Raw genomic sequence first — 16,255 nt, 5'->3', positions numbered from 1 at the left:
GTTTGCTAATAAACTATAAACAGGAATATCCCGGTCCTTTATTGTCGTCTTAGCATCACACATAGTACATTACTTTGAAATTTTAATGTCATTGTGTTCTATGACATGGTCATGAAATCACCAACTCTAGGTTTCTTTTGGGACTTCTCTTGCTATTCCGATGAAAACATGACACTTATCATCAAAAGGTATTGGACTCCTCTAATGGAGTGTACTTTTTGTTTTTCCTAGTAAGTAAAAAGGAGGGTACTTTTGACTAGAGGATAAAATGCAATAACAATTGATTGAGAATATATCCATCCATTGATATAAGAATTAGGTTAGCGACACACATACACTTCTCTATAGTACATATTATAATTTAATTCCACTAAACTTATATGGAATCTAGATGATTTAGTGAAATCTGTTTAAATTTCAACAAATTAGCAAGTGTGTTGAAAAAATATGTTGATAGCATTCCTGTTATTCTGTATTTGTTTCACACTTCATCCTCTTTAGTACATATTTCCCACTTTAAAAATCTTGATGTTATAAAAAAACATTAGAGTTTATTTTTTTGGATAATCATTAGTTTTTTTCTTCTTCTTTTGATGAAGAGAGACATTTAAACTAGTTATCTCTTCTTTTTTTTTTTACCAAACTAGTTAGCTCAACTTGATAACCGGTTATTGAAAAACTTTATTATTGGAATTTAACAGATAAATATTTGAATTTATTAGATTCAAAATCACCATTTAATTTGTTAAAAAAAATGTAATATATTTATATTCTTGATTGAATAACTACACACTGTATGTTGTGGACTTAATTGTTGTCGGCAATTAGCCAATTGGTCATCAAAGGTGTCAAGCACTGCAATTAAATCATTAAATTTAAGCCCTAGAAGAATAAAGATGATTAATGAGACAAGTTGATTATGTGCATTACTATTAATTTATTATTGCATAATGAAGTTACAATTATGCACCCGTGCTGATGAGACGAAAATCGAAATTGCAAAATTGTATAATCAACCACTTGGTGCAAAGGCAACCTTTGGCTTGTTAAATCAACCAACTTGTGATTGTGAGCAGGAATGACCGAAATTCGAATCTTGAAGGAGATGAAGTTTCGTTAAATAAATTCCAACTGTATATTTCACTCAATCCATCTATTCTTATCCACTCTTGAACACGAGATGATTATTTTCATGAAGAACATGTTATCCTTGTCACACACAATAAAGATCAAACACATTATTTTGTTTGTTGAAAATAACATAAGATTTGTTCTATTTTGCTGAAATTATTTGTATTAATTCAATTTTAGACATCTCAATTAATTCATACTATAGACACAATAAAATGAAGGGAAATACTAATAAGTGCCCTTATGGTACTTGAATTAGAAAACACTATTGCTTATTTTGATAAAAAGAGCAATAATATTGCGGTGGTTTTATCTGTTTATCACTCTCACCGCGCATGTTTGTGGTGGGGAGAATTTATTTTGATCGAATTGATTTTCTAAAATTGATTTCGGTTCAAAATAAATTTCACTAAAAGTGATTTATGTTTGGATAAATTCATGTAAAAGTGAGTAGAACTATAAATTTGTGTGTGAAAATCATCAATTATAGAATCTGAAACTACAATCTATGTATGTATGGTTTCACTTCTAGAGGGATCAAAATTGATTACAGAGGTGTAAAATTGATTTTAACTTGTTTGGTTGTTGTTGAATAGAATTGACTTTGCCTCCAAGAAAAATCGGCAAGTAGAACCAATTTTACTCGACAATAACCAAACATGTCACATTAATTCTATACATTCAAAATAAATTCGGGTCCCTCTAGAAGTGAAACCAAATATAATACTCAGCATGTTTTTGGTTCTCAGGTGGGGAGAATTGATTTTGTAGAATGAATTTTGGTTAAAAATAATTTTGATTAACTTTCGGGACATTCATGTAAAATTAAGTTGAACTATAAATTTGTGTGAAAATCAATTATAGAATCAAAAACTACAAATCTTAACTTCAAGTATAATCAATTCTAAAGGCAACATTAATTTTACTTGACTTCAACCAAACATGTCAAATATCGAAATTCTAAATACTTTTTTTTTCTTTTATAATAAAAAACCCTAACTACTTGTTTAATATTCCCAAATCACTTAACTCGTTAACCATATGTTGGTAGCTAGCTAATCTTATTTCTCCTTATTTTGACAATGAATCTATTTTTTTAAGGAAAGATAGCTCATTTCATTTCATCTAAAATAATAGAGTCAATACAATAGGGAGGATGATTGAAAATACTGCGACTAACATGTAATATAGACGCTCGAGCAAGATTATGAGCGACTCTATTAGCTTGTCTCCTAACATAAGCTAAAACATAAGTAGCATTAGAAAAAAGCAATGTCCTACAGTTAGAGAGTAAACTTCCTAGCTCATTAACATATGGGCTATTACTAAGAACAACATTCATAACAAGCTGACAATCAATTTCAAAAACAATGCGATTGAGACCAAGATCGAGGGAAAAACCATTGAGTGAGCTTGGATAAGATGTCCAAAGCCGTCTCGAAAACAGATACCAACACCAAATTTTCCTTCGGCTTCGAAAAGGGCACAATCAACATTACACTTTATCCAATCTGCCCGCGGTTTAGTCCATCCTGGAGTAGCTGGCTGCATAGTATCATTGGGACGGTTGCACCACATGAAACCTCGAACAGTATCCAATGCTAGAACAAAAGTTGTGTGTGCATTGATTGGTTTTTGTTCCCATAAGCAAGCATTACGCGCACACCAAATACTCCATAATATAGCTACAAATTCAGCACGATTTTCCACTTCAAGCGATCTAAGGATGACAAACATAATAGAGGAAAAACTACCGTTTGACGTCATATGCGATGCTATCTTGCCCCAAAGATTCGATGCTTTCCAACAATTTGTAGCAAATTTACAATGCATAAACGTGCATTTCATCTTCCAGGTCGCGATTGCAGACCACACAAGTTGACTGGCAATGAACTCCACGACTTTGCAAATTAGACCTTGTAGGTAAACAACCGCGAATCTATTATCTCCTTGATATGTTGTTTTGCATATATAGTTGTATATAGCTGTTCAACTAACCGTTGTCTGTGTCCACCTTTGGCTTAATTTCTCTCTTATCGCTCACGGGTGCAAAGAAACAATAACAGTAGTGTTATCCAACCTATCAAGATATATACGAATCCAAGTGGTACTTGTTTGTATTACTGCTACATCCCAAAAGCACCAAAAAGCATCGCTTTTAATGATAAAACCATGACTAAATAATTCTTGTCTTCCGTGGTTATTAATTCACTATGTGCCCTACTTCATCCAAATTGCCAAGAAGGTAAACAAATCAATAAAAACAAAAAGCAAAAGAAACAAAAAGCGAGAAAAAGAACCCACCCTTTCCACACCCACAAGCACTTTCCACACGAAAGTACGTATAGCTGTACACAAATAGTATTACTTAGATTACATTAGATTGGAGATCAACATTTTAATTAGCTTAAACATTTTGTCAATTTGATCAATTGTTGTCATTTACATTATCCCGCTTTAATTAGGAACCACGACTTCCTAAACAGGGGCGAAGGGCTTCATGGCCATGGGGTAGCAATGGCTACCCCAAAAGAAGAAGAAAACTTAAATAATTGGTATAACTTTATATGCAGCTACCCCATTAATATATTATTTGGCTACTCCAAACAATTTTGTTGTTTTAAAGGGAGATGTTATTGCACAAATATTGATAATATGTTTAGTTTAATGTCAATTATGCATAAATTTAAGTTCTTACAACTCTATAAAGCCGAACTTTTATAAATAATTATTGTTTAACTTTTATTATCTTCGTTGTCGTTTCATTAAATGTAAGTATAAATTATTGTAAATTTATTTTACTTTTTGATTAAGTTTAATATATTAATTTTTAAAATATATTTTATTTATTTTTTATATTTGGCCCCCTCGTAGAAATTGTGCGAGCTTCGCCGCTGTTCCTAAACCAAACATATTGCGTATAATCCACTTGCATGAAGATTGTACTTAAACAAATATTTCATATGGCAAAAAGTATTATTTACGGATCCAATTATATTCTAATAAGATTTAGCTAGCTAGGTGAGTGGGCGGCCATAATATATTATATACACATAAAGGATCATGTTTGATGAATTATGCATCAATATACTGTTTTTAAGACAAGAGCTAAACTTGTAGTGCATTCACATAGTAGCTGATTTAATTTAAGTACCTAGGCACATTATAATACTAGTTAATTTCAAACTTTAATAAAAGCAAGATACCATATCCTACCATAGAAGTATAACTTCCCTATATATAATACTCCATCTAAGATAACATAACAACAACTCAAGCTCTAATTAACTAACTCATCAACTAGTTCCCCAACAAAAAACATGTATGCTTCTACTTCCTTTACTTCACAACTATTCAATGAGCTTCTTGTGGAATCTCACACAAGAAGGTTACTCATTCAAAACCCAGTTGATCATCAATCACTAACAAACTCCCCTGTTTTAACAAACAACCATAATTCAACAGACTCATATTTCGGAGCTCGTGAATTTAATTCAAATGTTATAATGATACTGGCAGTTCTATTGTGTGCTCTTATTTGCTCACTTGCCTTAAACTCCATCATAAGGTGTGGTTTAAGGTTTTCAAACGTAGCCCTAAACAACGACTCTTCTTCGAGTTCGAGCAGCAACACATCACAACAATTGGCCAACAAAGGAATCAAGAAGAAAGCTCTCAAAACATTCCCCACAGTGAGCTATTCAGCTGAGTTGAAACTACCAAGTTTGGATACAGAGTGTGTGATATGTCTCTCAGAGTTCACAAAGGGTGAAAAGGTGCGCATTTTGCCTAAATGCAACCATGGATTTCATGTTCGTTGCATTGACAAATGGCTAAAGGAACACTCATCATGTCCTAAGTGTAGACAGTGCCTTCTTGAAACTTGTAGAAAGATTGTTGGGTCACAACAACCAATTGTTGTGCCAGAAACCGTTATAAGGGTCCAACCATTAGAGCATGAAGCTTTGGAACGTAACTACAGAGAAATATAAACTAATTAAATACCCTCTCTCGATATCTTGAGTTGTTGAGCAAGAAAGTTCATATGAAATTTGATCAACCATAGTCAAAACAACATTTGAATCGTGGTACCAGGTTCAACTCTGCTTGGACCATGCATGCGTGCGACAAGATCATGAAATAGCGTTGGTTGCTGCTTGGACCAGACTGCCACACGACCTATACCCTTAGAGACATATGGTTAACATGTTGCTGTTCGAAACCTAACATTGTGGGAGTGAAGGGGTAAAAAGAAAGAGGGGCTCAAGATGCTTTCCCCAATATACCCATGGTCCACTCGTACACTAGTACACTTGTATCCACAAAGTTGATTATACTTTGGGAATTAATGACCTACTTATTCTTGCATGAAAAATGTACTATATCTATCTCCTAACACAATTACCAACTCGAGATATATTGTTCACTAACAAAAATTTAAAGACTCAACGGTCTCTAACAGGAAAACTAATGAATTATCAATAGTACTGTACCTATTTACGAACTTTATTCCTTCTTCGTATTCATAATTCGTAAGAGTAATAATAAAACATGTTGTGAATTTAGACTCAAATCTCACACCAATAAACTTAGATGTGCAGAGTAAAAGGAAAGTTGTAACCAATATTAAAGTAACCTAAAGCAAATACAACAACCTAAATCTAATCTAGGAACCAAGTGTAAAAGCACAAAACCACAAGCAAAAGATAAAGAGAGAAGAGAAACAAACATACCATTAATAATTATTTACCAAGTTCGGTCCAACAATGACCTACTATGTGAGAGAGATTGATCTCTCTAATCCACTATCGATGAGTTCTTTACAAAGAGATACAAAAGGATTACAAGAAATTAGCTTCAACAAGCTCTCCAAGAATAAAACCTAATTTCAACCTTTTTCCTAATCTCTTCTCAAGAACAAGAGACTCATGATTTTACTCACCAAAAATGTTTACAAATGTTTCCCAACCCAAGATAACCCCTCACCAAAGACCCTCAACCCTAAGTTACCTCCTTTGATTTCCAAAGTTTCTCTCTCTTGAAGCCCTTCCTAAAAAAATGAATCATGAAGCCTTAAATAGTGCTCAAACTAGTGTAAAATCGTGTCACGATTTTGCCGTTACAAATAGTACAAAATACAGTACTAAATCCTTATCCCAAAATCGTGCTACAATTTTTAACATCGCACCACGATTTTGCTTTCAGTAGCATATACTCTCATTGCCTTAAAAATCGTGTTACGACTATCAACTTCCAAAACTTCACAAATTTTGAGTCAATGAAACAAAACCTTTTTTTTTTATCTCTATTTAAAAACATATCGTTTTCATTTAAAAAATAATATTAAGAACTTTTTTGATTTTTTTTAAATCGTAGGATGTATCAGATCAGCACGAGTGAAAACGTTATTAGCCAGACCAAGAGTAATATATGACAACGACCACCATAAAGATACGTCAAATGCAACATAGATGTGGCAATCTTTGTGGCTGATCAAAACATAGGTATGGGAGCGTACCTCCGGACTGCAACATGACAGTTTCTTATGTTTATGATAATATTTTTTTATTTAGTTCCACATTGTTTTAATTAAACACCTTGAGTTTACTTATGTAAAAACAAAATACGGTGTCTCATATTTGTCTTAAAAAATGGAGCAATGCTATATCAAGCAAATCCTTTATTCTTGAAATTTCACGAACCTTGTTTTATGAGTGTAAAATGTGATTGGCAAAACTGCTTTAATTTAATTCTGGATTTCATGGAAAACAACCGGATAGGGGGTGTAAATAACCAATAAGAGTCGTGATGGATTCGTGAATTTTTCCTTCGAAGTATGATGTATCTATCATTTTCCTAAAAAAATGTGTTCTAATAACATTTTTCATTAATTAAACCAACATCCTATATCTACAAGTGGATCCTAGATGAAGATATAATGCATGTTGATCAATTTGTTCATCATTATAAGACAACATGCATGTCGATATATGTTAGTTATGCATAGTTGTAGTTATACATATCTAGCTAGCTGTTCAACTAACCGTTGTCGTCTGTGTCCACCTTTTCTCTTTTCTCTCTTTGGGATGTAGACATTTAGTGAGATCCAATCCATCAAGATACGGATCCAAGTGAGTGGTATTACTGCCATTTATTGCTTTTAATGAATTAACCAAGCCAAGATCTTATTATAATTCTTGTCTTCCGCGGTTATACTGATCAGTGATCACTATGTGCGCTACTCCATTCAATACGTTGTTATAATCAAATTGCCAAGAAGCTAAACAAATCAATCAATAACATAATAAAAAAGAAGAAGAAAAAAACCTTTCCACAAGCACTTTGCGCATAAAAGCACAAAATACTAGTATTTTTTTAGATTAGATTGCAAATCAAATTTAGCTTAAATATTTTGTCAATTTGATCTATTGTTTGTTATTTACAATACCCCGCTTTAATTAGGAACCACGACTTATCAAACCACATATATTATTATCTAACCACTTGCATGAAGATTATAATAAAACAAATATTTCATATAGCAAAAGAGATTTGTTACGGATCCAAATATATAGTCTAATACACTGGCTAGGCGAGTGGGCGACCATATAATATTACACATATATAATGCATTAGTGCAATTTTTAAGATAAGAGCTAATAGTGTAGTGCTTTCATATAGTATTAATAACTGGTTTAATTTAAGTAACTAGTAAATAGGCCTATCAAAAAAACAAATAACAAACAACTAGGGTCTAGGCACCAAATTATAATAATAGTTAAACTCGAACTTTAGTAAAAGCAAGATACTATATCCTACCATGCATATATTTTCAAACTTCCCTATATATAGTCCCCTATCTAAGATTCAACATAACAACAACTCAAGCTCTAATTAACTAACTCATCAAATTCCCCAACAAAAAACAATGTATACTTCTACTTCCTTTACTTCACCACTTCTCCATGAGCTTCTTGTAGAATCTCACACAAGAAGGTTACTCTTCCAAAATTCAATTGAACATCAATCACTTAAAATCAACTCCCGTATTTTCACAAATAGCCAAAATTCAACCAACTCATATTTTGGAGCTCGTGAATTTGATTCAAATGTTGTGATGATACTTGCAGTTCTATTATGTGCTTTTATTTGTTCCCTTGCATTAAACTTCATCATAAGGCGTGCCTTAAGATTTTTAAATGTAGCTCTCAACAACGACTCTTCTTCGAGTTCAAGCAACAACAATCCACCTCAATTGGTCAACAAAGGAATCAAGAAGAAAGCTCTCAAGAAATTTCCTACAATGAGCTATTCCACCGAGTTGAATCTACCAAGTTTGGATACAGAGTGTGTGATATGTCTCTCAGAGTTCACAAAGGGTGAAAAGGTGCGCATTTTGCCTAAATGCAACCATGGATTTCATGTTCGTTGCATTGACAAATGGCTAAAGGAACACTCATCATGTCCTAAGTGTAGACAATGTCTTCTTGAAACTTGTCGAAAGATTGGTGGGTCGCAGGTGCAACCAATTTTGTTACCAGTGCCAGAAATTATTATAGCAATCCAACCACTTGAGCACGAAGCTTTGGAACGAAACTATAGAGAAATACAAGCTAACAATTAACTACTCCTCTTAATGCCTTCCTTTATTCTGGGTGAGCAAGGAAGTTCAAACCACAAAATTGGTTATCAGCCAACAATTTTGTGGTTTATTGGTGAAACATTATTTTCTGTACTTTGACCTCAAATGTAAAAATACACTGGTTAAATTTTTTATTGCATTTCTTTTCCAATATAAGATTATGGTGCAATTATTTGAAGTTTTGAACTGAAAATACGTATAACTTGCGCTAAACATTTTTTTGTTGTAGAAACAAGAAGGAAATAAAAAATAAAATAGATCAAAGTAAAAATTACTCCAATGAAATCAGCCAACAAGATATTAATATATCAAAAGATGAGGAGAAACACTTGTGTGGACCAGGACCAAGAATTTTGGTTTGGTCACACACACAAGTTTTTTCCTTCTCTATCTTCTCTTCTCTCTTCTCCATTTTCTCTCTCTTCTCTCTTTGTGTGTGACCAAACCAAAATTCTTGGTCCTGGTCCACACAAGATTTTCTCAAAGATGAGATATGTATACAAGAGTTAGGAGGTCATGAGTTCAAACTACACCAATGAATAATATTTAATCTAACAACTAACAATTTAAAAAAAAAGAGGTGGTTGTTCTTGAAATCGCATCGTTTGCACACAAAAAAAATGGTGTCGTTCTACTTTATGCACAAAGTGCATCAATGTATTTTCCGATAGCCTTTCACTATTGCCCCGTGCCTAACGGTCAAGGCACACTGTTCCATGCGCGAGGCGCACACCCGCAACCAAATTCATATATTTGTGTTTCTACATAGTTTTGAATGAGAGGTGTAAGGCAAACAAGGGTCATCAAAAAGAGAGAGTCTTAGGTGTTCAAAAGCTAAGAATTGAATACTTTTGAGCTATACTCTAGGGTTGAATTTTTTTTTTTATACATCTTGATGAGTAAAATCCTCGATCAAGGACAGAGACTGAAAAGGGGTAGAAATTAGGGTTTATTGTTGAAGGCTAATTTCTTGTAAGTATTGTACCTCTTTGTAAGAAACTATTTGATAGTGGATTGGAGAACTGCTCTCTCCCTCAATTGTAGGTCAAATTTCGGGAAAACAGGCATTGTGTTCTTTTTTTTTTTTTTTTAAGGAAGGCATTGTGTTCTTTTTCTCCTTTATTTTGTTATTTTATTTTTATCATTGTGTTTCTTATCCTTTATTTTGCTCCACACATCATAGTATTAATGTGAGTTTTGTCCGAAGCCACAACAAATAAAAATATGAAAAAGTTTATTCACAGCAGACGATGTTCACGACAACTTTCACCTTATCATCATCATCAACTCGATGGTAGCATTTTTTATTTTTTTTCAACTTTACTTATCTATGAGTATTTGGTAGTGTATCTTAATTCAATATCAATAAGTTTTCCTTTATGTAACCCAACTATCAATGAACACACAAATTGTTATGACTTAAGCCAGTGATGAGATCACAACTCAAATGACTAATTAGTTGGAGCCTGTTTGGTGTAAGTGTTCACTTTTCTATTTCTCCCTTATCTCTCACAGGATGCAGGTGCAAAGAAACTATAAAAGTAGTGATATCCAACAAATCACGATACGGATCCCAGTAGGGGTACTTGTTAATTTGTAATTCCATCCATTATGTTATCAGCAAAGCCAAGAGGCTAAACAAATCAATTAAAACAAAAGGCAAAAATAAAAGTATTAAGTTCTTTTTCCACAAGCACTTTCCGTATAAAAGTACGAACAGCTGTAGACAAATAGTATTATTGGATTTGCATATCAAATTTAGCTTAAGCATGGTGCCAATATGATCTAGGTCCTAGGAACCACAAGTTCTTAAACCAATTAATTAAGCATATTGCAATCTAACAACTTGCATGAAGATCGTAATAAAACAAATATATCATGAAATAAAATATTTAATTTGTTTCGGCCCAAACATTGTTTTTATGAGTAGATGAAGTAGCAATGATCATCTAAAAATCTACACACATAAATGAGGGACATCATATTTTAACTTAGATAACCACGATAAAAGTCCAGTCTAACAATTTTGACATTATTAATTGAACTAGATCCAAAAATATTCCAATATGGTTTATCTATGAAAGTGGGGCGACCATAATATATTAGACACATATAGTGTTATGTACGAGGATGATGCAGAGCAGTACAATTTTTAAGATGAGAGTTAAACCTGTAGTGCATTCATTATTCATACGGTAACTAATTTAAGAGTAACTGACAATTTAAGTAACAAGCAACTGGGGTCTAGGCACCAAATTATAATAATAGTTAAATTCAAACTTTAAAAAAAGCAAGATACCATATCCTATACCATATATTAACCATCCTATATAAAGTCATCTATCTAAGATCACATAACAATAACCCTCAAGTTATAATTAACTAAGTCATCAATTAGTTCCCCAACAAAAAAAAAAAATGTATGCTTCTACTTCCTTTGCTTCACCACTTCTCCATGAGCTTCTTGTGGAATCTCACACAAGAAGGTTACTCTTCCAAAATCCAGTTGTTCAACAATCACTTAGAATCAACTCCCCTGTTTTCACAAACAAAAACAATTCAACTGACTCGAATTTCGGAGTTCGTGAATTTGATTCGGATGTTGTGATGATAATTGCAGTCCTATTATGTGCTTTTATTTGTTTACTTGCATTAAACTCCATCATAAGGTGTGCCTTAAGGATTTCAAACAACAATGAATCTTCTTCGAGTTCAAGCAACAATGATTTACCTCAATTGGTCAACAAAGGAATAAAGAAGAAAGCTCTCAAGAAATTTCCTGTAGTTATCCATTCAACTGAGTTAAAACTACCAAGTTTAGATGCAGAATGTATGATATGTCTCTCAGAGTTCACAAAGGGTGAAAAATTGCGCATTTTACCTAAATGCAACCATGGTTTTCATGTTCGTTGCGTTGACAAATGGCTAAAGGAACACTCATCATGTCCAAAGTGTAGACAATGTCTTCTTGAAACCTTTCAGAAGATTGGTGGGTCGCAGGTGCAACCAATTGTCTTGCCAGTGCCAGAAATTATTATAAGGATCCAAATGTAAAAATATACTTTAGTTTGACCTCAAATGTAAAAATATACTTTAGTTAAAGTTTGAATTCATTTTTTTCAATAAGATTAGTGTAACTATTTGATGTTTTAAATCGAGAGAATGCATATATTCTTGGTTGAACAATTTCTATTTTCCAAAGAAACAAAGAAGTACATAAAACAAAATAAAAAGACCAAATTATACTCTGGTATATTTTGTACATACGACAAGATTATAGAGAAAATAAAAAATTAGATTAGTCATCTTATGTAACTCATGCGGTCTAATTGTTGTGAATTCAACTAGAAAATAGAGCAAATAACAATGATAACTAAAATGTTTCCAAAGAAAAAAATAGGGTTAAATATGTTTTTGGTCCCTATAAAATTGGTAACTTGTAAGTTTAGTCCTTACTTAATTTTAATAGCTTTTTTAGTCCCTACAAAAAAAAATTACTTATAATTTTAGTCCCTCTTAAAACAAAGTTTGTTTAATTATCCTTAAACTCTTAAATTTTTGAACGATTTTTTTGAGACAAGTTTAGAACACTATGAAAGGTTCATTTACTAAAATTTTGAATTTTCTAACATGAAACGAATTAAATATGAATTTTTTAAAACGACAAAAGTTAAAGATAAAAAGTAACAAAATCTGGATGTAGAAATCAAATTTTGCAAAATTTTTTTGCGGGGAAACTTTTAGTAATGTTCTAAACATGTCTGCAAAAAATTGTTCAAAAACTTAAGAGTTTAAGCATAAATTAAACAAATTTGAATTGAGTAGGGACTATTACTCAGTGTAGGAAAAAAATAGAGACTAAAAGAACTATTAAAATTAAGTAAGGACCAAACTTAAAAGGTCCCAATTTTATAGGGACTAAAAACATATTTAACCCAAAAAAATATAACTAAAATACTTCCATCTTAAATAATTGACTTTGTGAAACCATGTGTACTATTCACATAAAATACTTCGACTAATTTTTAATTATTATATAAAGATCACAAATAGTTTCATATAAGATGTTGTTGGATTTCTGTCGATAAATATTTTCAAAATTAAATTTTTTATAATTTTTTATTAATTGTTAATTAAAGATATTAAAGGTCAAAATTAGTACGAAATAGTCAACTAGGTCAATTGTTGTGGGACAAAAGGAATAAATAATTTTAAGCAAATGATGATTCAATACAATCTAACTAAAAACAAGAGATGAAGTGAGTAAAGAGATAAACACATAGATTTTTTTTTTGTGGTGGTCGGGATTTGAACCCCGAACCTTGCATATTTTATGCATTGTCCATACCAACTGAGCTAAGCTCACGAGAACAAACACATAGATTGTTTACCCAACTCCGTCGAAATTGACCTATATCTGATGAAAGAGATTGTTTATACCTTTGGACCTTACAAGGTTCATCGTTTTCAAGGTGAATGCCTCCACCTGCTTTCAACTCCAAAGTCTCAAAGTATCCCATGTGATAATAGCATATAGATGTAAACAATTTAATTGAAAGATCGAATCATTATATGAAATTAGAACACACTTACTTGGAAACCATGATCACTGAACTCGCCGAGATTTGAGACAAAGTCTTCCTTTGCCTTTCACATGCTCCAAACTTAGGGTTTTCAATGGGGCAAACCGCTAATGAGCAGAATAGTCAGAGTGATGGCAAAGGGGACTGTTTTATCTTGGTTTTTCGGGTGTCAAACATTGATTACGTTTGAACCTTTTAAACCGGTGATATCTTATTTTTTCTTGGGAAGGGAAAAAGTAAGCAAAACCCTTGAGAATCGAGGTCCGGGAGTTGTTTTCGCTACGGGAAGGTGTTAGGCACCCATAACGACTATAGTAACCTATAGGAACCGTCTTTAATTTCTACGCGCGCGCTTTATTTTTAAATGCTATTTGAAAATGTTATTTACACCTAAAATTTGCTAAATGAAGAATTGGAGGGAGAAGAATGTTTTTGGATTTTTATTTTAGTTGAATTGAAGGAATTTTGTTCCTTGCCTACGTACCCGTTTAAGGGATCAAATCCACCGTAGTTCTCTTTCAAAAAGGTTTTTGTTTTTGTTGGTTGATTTTAAGTTTGAAAAATGGAGTTTGAAGAATAGAAGGAGGCCTCAAGGGCATGAGATTGGAAAATAGTGAGGTTGAATTAGTGAATTGCAAAAGAAGTCAAAGTTTGATTATTTTCATTGAAATTTGATTAAGAAAATGGAAAAGAAAATACAATGGGATATTGGATCCCAAGGTTTATTTGGAAAAGGTTTGAATGACGTTGTTCACATTTGTTTGGAAAATTGATTTTTTCCTAAGTAAGAGTCCTAGGCATTCATCTAAACATACAATCCTAACCATACATCTAAACATGCATATTCTAGCTACTTAGTGATGTGTGTGCATGTGTCGGTGCTTGTGTCGGTGTACATTTTTAGAGTCCATTGTCCTTTACATCATACCCTAAACACATTCTATGGCCTCTTTGCCAAGAAAATTAAAAGCATGAAAGTAAAATATTACAAAACTCCTAAGTGTTTACATTCTAATTTTGGTATGGAAATTGAAACTTAAAGTGCAAGGAATTAAGGTGGAGAAAGGGATGAGAATATGGGATGCTCATGGTGTATGCAACAAATGAACAAATGGTTAGTGATGATAGGCATGTGATAGTAGAAAAGATTGACAAAGAAATATGGCATGATAACATGATAAAATGGCAAGGAAAAGATGACAAAAAACGTCTAATAAGATACCAAAATTCCAAGCAAACAAAAGACCCCATAACCCTCACATTGTAACATTTTTCAAAGAGTTTTGGGGTCAGCCCTAATGTGAGGGTTACAAGAAAATTATAAGCCAAGGAATCATGATATGAAACTAGGTCTATTTTTGCACCAATTTACATATTAAAATGACAAACAACTTGCTAACTAAGCAACCACTTATCACCCATTCAAAACAGCACCAAACACTACATATTATGCAACAAATAACACCCTAAGATCACCCATCAAATATCAATTATCATGAGCCAAGATATTGGAATTAAAACGTGCAAAAAAAAAAGCTTCACAAAATATGACCAAAACACAACATCAATCACACACAAATTCACATATATTCCCCCATCAATTTCCAGCACTCAAAGTTCACAAGAGACAATCCTAAATCAATCGACATCATTGCAATAAAGCTCACCCAAAATTTTACAAGTTTTTTAATAAGGTTTTTTAACAAAGATAGTAAAAAAAAGAATTGAATTAACCAAGAAATATTTTCATGCATTTTCATCAAGATTAACGTGTAAGACATGCCAAAATTTAATGAAAATAGCAAGAAAATATTGAACAATTTTTTTTTGGGAGTTTTTTAAAGAATTTTTAGAAAGACAGTGGTGTAAACAGCATTAAGTAGTGTTAAAATAGCAAAACAAAATGCAGAAAATGAAATCAGTCCACTAAGGCCCAAGCCCGAACTGAAACAGGCTGGATCCATGGGTATGGCATGGGTTATGGATCCTGGAGCAAGGAAAACGGGTTCAGACTAAGGATTAAAGTAGAAAAGTCTATGTTGCTGTTAAAAGAGTCACGCAAGCCTTCTTCTTCCAAAGAAAATTGCTTTCATCTTCCTAAAGAAAATTGCAGCGCCTATTTCCCCATTCATGTACTTTCAATAACTAATTCATCCTTTCATCCTTTATTTTCGAAATCATTTTATGCACATACATAAGTAATCACAGTTCAGCCCAAACAATCACACAACGGTTCGAAACGAAAGCAAATCCAAACGGAAAGGCCATGGGAGAAGGCAAGCACACACAGATTCAGACACACCCATGGAAACAAAGGCACAAAGCTTCAATTAACATCTTGATTTCAGCGCAAAAAGGGAAAGACGAATTCAAACCTGAACTGAAATTGGAGGATTGAAGAACGGTGACGAGGAGCTTCACGTTGCTTCGTCCTTGCGCCTTTTCAATCGTTCTTGGATCCTCTCCGTTCCTGCTCCTGCGTCCTTGCTTCAACCTTCTTCTCCTCGGCTTTCCTTCTTTTTTCTTCGAATCCGGTTGCAGCCTTAACCAACACTTTTGTTGATTGCGTTTCGATTCCGAGCGATGGCGACGTTGAGAGATTCTAATATCTGAATCGAAGAACAGAACAAGGATTGAAGGAAAACGGAACTGATTTGGTGTTGATGATGGTGAAGCTGGATTTTTGGATTGGATTTGGTGGAGTGATTGTGAAAATTGAATGGTGAAGGTGGTGGATTGTGGTGGTTTTGGTGGAGGTGGTGGTGAAATGTGGAAGGAGGAGGTTGTTGTGGTGGTTTGGAGGGTGGAGAGAAGTTGTTAGGGTGGCTTGGAGTTAGTTAGGGGAGGTTGTTATGGTGGAGGAGTGGTTAGTTAGGGAGGAGGAGTGGTGGTGAAAATA

General features: G+C 33.2%; 3 pseudogenes; all 3 read left to right on the top strand.

The window, feature by feature from the left end:
- The first annotated feature begins 4,240 nt into the window (after nt 1–4,240).
- On the top strand, nt 4,241–5,632 carry LOC146933861 (RING-H2 finger protein ATL78 pseudogene; annotated as a pseudogene).
- Nucleotides 5,633–7,935: 2,303 nt separating this feature from the next.
- LOC146933860 (RING-H2 finger protein ATL78 pseudogene) lies at nt 7,936–8,951 on the top strand (annotated as a pseudogene).
- Nucleotides 8,952–11,118: 2,167 nt separating this feature from the next.
- Nucleotides 11,119–11,959, top strand: LOC146933859 (E3 ubiquitin-protein ligase ATL76 pseudogene; annotated as a pseudogene).
- The last annotated feature ends 4,296 nt before the right edge of the window (nt 11,960–16,255 follow it).

This window comes from Medicago sativa, chromosome 4, assembly GCF_051527215.1.
Source record: "Medicago sativa cultivar Bolivia chromosome 4, Bolivia_mono, whole genome shotgun sequence".
NCBI classification, from domain to species: Eukaryota; Viridiplantae; Streptophyta; class Magnoliopsida; order Fabales; family Fabaceae; genus Medicago; species Medicago sativa.
This window is presented reverse-complemented; position numbering and strand designations above follow the sequence as displayed.